Genomic DNA, 5,000 nt, shown 5'->3' with positions numbered 1-5,000 from the left:
GCCGCAGGCGGCGGCAGTCTCCGGCGCCCGGGGGTAGACCTGGCCTCCCCCGCCCGGTGTTGGGGTGCCGTCCCCCGTCCCCCCGCGTTTATTCTTTTTTTTTTTTTTAACTTTTATTTATGTATGTATGTAGGTACGTACGTACGTACGTATGTATGTAATCATCGATTGGTACCTCGGGCGCAAATTGTTAATTCAAAAGGTGATAAGCGACCCTTCACATTTTCATTTAATTTACAACTAACTCTTGCACGTACTCTTGCCAAATTTATCTATTACAGCCGTCTTTATTAAAGAATTAACAGTAATTACTAACAGGTACTCATCGGCCCCACCTTCCCTCTCTCTCCCTTTCCCGTCCGTCACCTCTTGGCGTGCCCGAAAGAGAGGAATGCAGATTTGGTAAAGAAATCCGATCCTTCGTTATTGATGTGTCCATAGCCATGTTTATGTTTTGGGATCTCTTCAATGAACCCAATGGTTTATTTCATTGGTTCGATAAATTAAGTCTTCCTTAATTTTTAACGTCGATTCATTTCCTTCATTTCCGCACGAAGGAATTCATTCATCGTCGTCGAATACCTCGGTCCTAAGCGAGGGATAGAAACGTCGGTCACCGAATCGCTAGTCACTTGACCTTGACCTTAATTTACCCGGGGTCAGTTCTTGGTGCGCAGGGGATTGAGGAGTATTTGTACACGCGTCTTAACAAAGCAGGTCGAGCGTTATCGAGATTCTCCAATCGGCCCCGTTTTATTTTTCCGGGGGTATCGTCCACCTAGCCGTGCTAAAAGAAAATTAATTTTACCAGAATTTGATTGATTTCTTTTTCCCTACGGAAACCGATACGGACAATAACTCTTGTGTGACGCAGTGCTCGCTCTCCTGCATTAAAAGCCCTTTAAATCCCAGAAACGGGCGGGGGGTGGGGGAATTACGCCCACACGCACGCACACGCACGCATGCCCCCACTCCCCATCGCCCACCGCGGGCAGGAAGACGGGGACAGGGTGGCCCTTGTATCAGACCCGCTTAAATCTCGAATCACCCCCCCGGTTCCCCACCTCCCCACACACCCCCCGGACGGGAGACGGCGGCAGCCCGGTCCAGCCGGACCCGGAGCACGGAGGGGCCGTCAGGTCTACCCGGCTCCGGGGCCGGCGGCGGCCGTCAGGTCTACCCGGCTCCGGGGCCGCCGGCGGCCGTCAGGTCTACCCGGCTCCGGGGCCGCCGGCGGCCGTCAGGTCTACCCGGCTCCGGGGCCGGCGGCGGCCGTCAGGTCTACCCGGCTCCGGGGCCGGCGGCGGCCGTCAGGTCTACCCGGCTCCGGGGCCGGCGGCGGCCGTCAGGTCTACCCGGCTCCGGGGCCGGCGGCGGCCGTCAGGTCTACCCGGCTCCGGGGCCGGCGGCGGCCGTCAGGTCTACCCGGCTCCGGGGCCGCCGGCGGCCGTCAGGTCTACGCGGCTCCGGGGCCGGCGGCGGCCGTCAGGTCTACCCGGCTCCGGGCCAGGCGGCGGCCGTCAGGTCTACCCGGCTCCGGGCCAGGCGGCGGCCGTCAGGTCTACCCGGCTCCGGGGCCGCCGGCGGCCGTCAGGTCTACCCGGCTCCGGGGCCGGCGGCGGCCGTCAGGTCTACCCGGCTCCGGGGCCGGCGGCGGCCGTCAGGTCTACCCGGCTCCGGGGCCGGCGGCGGCCGTCAGGTCTACCCGGCTCCGGGGCCGGCGGCGGCCGTCAGGTCTACCCGGCTCCGGGGCCGCCGGCGGCCGTCAGGTCTACCCGGCTCCGGGGCCGCCGGCGGCCGTCAGGTCTACCCGGCTCCGGGGCCGCCGGCGGCCGTCAGGTCTACCCGGCTCCGGGGCCGCCGGCGGCCGTCAGGTCTACCCGGCTCCGGGGCCGCCGGCGGCCGTCAGGTCTACCCGGCTCCGGGGCCGCCGGCGGCCGTCAGGTCTACCCGGCTCCGGGGCCGCCGGCGGCCGTCAGGTCTACCCGGCTCCGGGGCCGCCGGCGGCCGTCAGGTCTACCCGGCTCCGGGGCCGGCGGCGGCCGTCAGGTCTACCCGGCTCCGGGGCCGCCGGCGGCCGTCAGGTCTACCCGGCTCCGGGGCCGGCGGCGGCCGTCAGGTCTACCCGGCTCCGGGGCCGGCGGCGGCCGTCAGGTCTACCCGGCTCCGGGGCCGGCGGCGGCCGTCAGGTCTACCCGGCTCCGGGGCCGGCGGCGGCCGTCAGGTCTACCCGGCTCCGGGGCCGGCGGCGGCCGTCAGGTCTACCCGGCTCCGGGGCCGCCGGCGGCCGTCAGGTCTACCCGGCTCCGGGGCCGCCGGCGGCCGTCAGGTCTACCCGGCTCCGGGGCCGGCGGCGGCCGTCAGGTCTACCCGGCTCCGGGGCCGCCGGCGGCCGTCAGGTCTACCCGGCTCCGGGGCCGCCGGCGGCCGTCAGGTCTACCCGGCTCCGGGGCCGCCGGCGGCCGTCAGGTCTACCCGGCTCCGGGGCCGGCGGCGGCCGTCAGGTCTACCCGGCTCCGGGGCCGCCGGCGGCCGTCAGGTCTACCCGGCTCCGGGGCCGCCGGCGGCCGTCAGGTCTACCCGGCTCCGGGGCCGCCGGCGGCCGTCAGGTCTACCCGGCTCCGGGCCAGGCGGCGGCCGTCAGGTCTACCCGGCTCCGGGGCCGGCGGCGGCCGTCAGGTCTACCCGGCTCCGGGGCCGGCGGCGGCCGTCAGGTCTACCCGGCTCCGGGCCCGGCGGCGGCCGTCAGGTCTACCCGGCTCCGGGCCCGGCGGCGGCCGTCATGTCTACCCGGCTCCGGGCTCGGCGGCGGCCGTCAGGTCTACCCCTTTTCGGAGCCCGTGGGGCCGCCTGCGGTACCCGGCGACCGCGGGTTGTTGGTTGCGTAGCGTCCGGCGATAAGGGCGGCCAAGTCTACCCGGCTCCGGCGGGACTTGGTCGCCTTGCCGGGGCCGAGGGGTAGACGTGTTGTCCCCGCTGCTTCGTCGGAGCTGCCGAAGGGGTCGCTGTTTTTCGCTGCCTCCAGTTACGTCATCGTAAAAGTCGGCGTGGTTGGCGCGCCTCCCCGGTGCGCAGAGGCGCCGCTCTTGGAGCTTGCCGGCGGCGGGGACGTGCCGGTCCGTACTATAGGAGCGAGCCGTGACTCGTCTCCAGAGCAGCGCTCGTCAGCGGCTGCAAGGCCCGCGGTTCTGCCAGCAAAGTGGGGTGCTCGGCGGCCGTCGTGGCGGTTCCCTCGGTGGTCCGGCCCAGCTTCCAGTCTCTTCGGTCCGGCCATCTCCCAGCGCTTGCCCGACAAGCCAGCCCAGCGTGTCCGAGGGGTCGGGAGCTGCGGAGAGCCGGAGCCGGCGGCCGGCTCCGGCGGCCGTTGCCGACCGGCACGAGGCATAAGGCCGGATCCCGCAGGGCAGGGCAAAGACTCGAACGCACCCAGCCGGGGCCCAGTGATGGTGAAGGTCACTGCCGGAGGCAGACGGCCGGGGGGCGTCGAGCCTGCCGCGGCTTACTCCCGGCTCCAGAGGGCCCGGTTGGTGGGACGACCGAGGTTGGCGGCACCTCGTCCCTTTGTGCCAGCCTTAAGCTGGAGCCCGCGAAGCGGGCGGAGAGAGCGGCGGCCGGCTCCCGGCCAGCCGAACGCAGACGGCCGGGGGGTGCCGAGCCTGCCGCGGCTTCCCCCCCCCGGCCCCCCGAGGGCCCAACTGACGGCGCAGGCGGGGCGGCGGCGTCCCGTTTTCACCGGTGCGAGCCCTCCGCGGGCAGCTGGTGGTGTCAGGCGGGCCCGGTGACGGGACTGCGGCGTGCAGGCGAGGCGGCGGCGCCTCGTCCTCGTTTCCCCCGGGAGAAGCGGTTCCCCGCGGGGCAGGGCAAAGACCGGCGGCCGGTGGCGGTCGCCGGCACTCGAACGCTGGAAGGCCGGGGGAGCCGAGCCTCCCTCGGCCCCGGGGGGCCCGATGATGGCAAAGGCGGGTGCTGGCACCGTTCCGGGGCAGAGGTGCCCGCGAGTGCCCAGCCCACCAGGGCTGCCGCCGGCTGCCGAGGGCCGTGTGATGGAGACGGGCAAGGTGGCGGCGCCTTGTCCTTTTTCTCCGGCCTTAAGCTGGAGCCCGCGAAGCGGGCAGAAACACCGGCAGCCGAATGCAGACAGCCGGGGGGTCTCGAGTCGGCCGCGGCTTGCCCCGGCCCCCGAGGGCCCGGTGATGGTGCAGGCGGGGCGGCGGCGCCTCGTCCTCTTTTTTGCTGGCGCGAGTCCTGGTAGCAGGAGGGCTCGCTGGGAAGGTCTGCACTCGTACGGGCGAGGTGGCGGCGCCTCGCCCTTCCGAACTTCTCCAGCCCTAAGCTGGAGCCCGCGCAAGCGGGAAGAAAAGGGCGGCCGGTCCCTGCGGCCGGCAGCCGAAGGCAAGTGGCCGCGGGCGTCGAGCCTTGAGCGGCTTTTCCCGGCCCCCGTTACCCGGGGATGGCACGGGTGAGGCGCGGTGCCTCTTAGTCTTCTTCGGCCTTCTCCTCCCCCGGGGTAAGCGGTTCCCCGGGGCGCAGGGCAAAGACCGGTACCGGTGGCCGGCACTCGAACGCTGGAAGACCGGGGGAGTCGAGCCTGCCGCGGCTTTCCCTCGGTCCCGTTGACCTCGCTCAAGGGAATCGATGCGCGGAGCGGGTGGCCGGCGGCACCTCCCGCTCCCCCCCTTCAGTCGACCCAGACCCGCAGGCAGCGCCTGCAGAGGTGTTCCTGGGCGCGTCGGAGACGCTTCACGGCGGGCCGGCTCTGCCGGTGACCAGGCCGCCGTTGCGGCTCTCCGGAGACGCTGCCCCCTCGCTCGCACGCAGAGCCCCGCGTTCCGCCGCCCGCCCCGCCCGGGGCGGCGGCGAGCGCGCGCGGCCGTCGCTGTCCCAGGACCGTGGCCGTGGGGCCCGCGCTTCCTCTCCCGATCGAGGTGGCACCCAGGGCGCGTCGGAGACGCTTCACGGCGGGCCGGCTCTGCCGGTGACCAGGCCGCCGTTGCGGCTCT

The sequence above is a fragment of the Calonectris borealis genome, unplaced genomic scaffold (assembly GCF_964195595.1).
Source record: "Calonectris borealis unplaced genomic scaffold, bCalBor7.hap1.2 HAP1_SCAFFOLD_356, whole genome shotgun sequence".
NCBI lineage: Eukaryota > Metazoa > Chordata > Aves > Procellariiformes > Procellariidae > Calonectris > Calonectris borealis.
The sequence above is the reverse complement of the archived record's forward strand: the minus strand, read 5'-3'. Positions refer to the sequence as shown.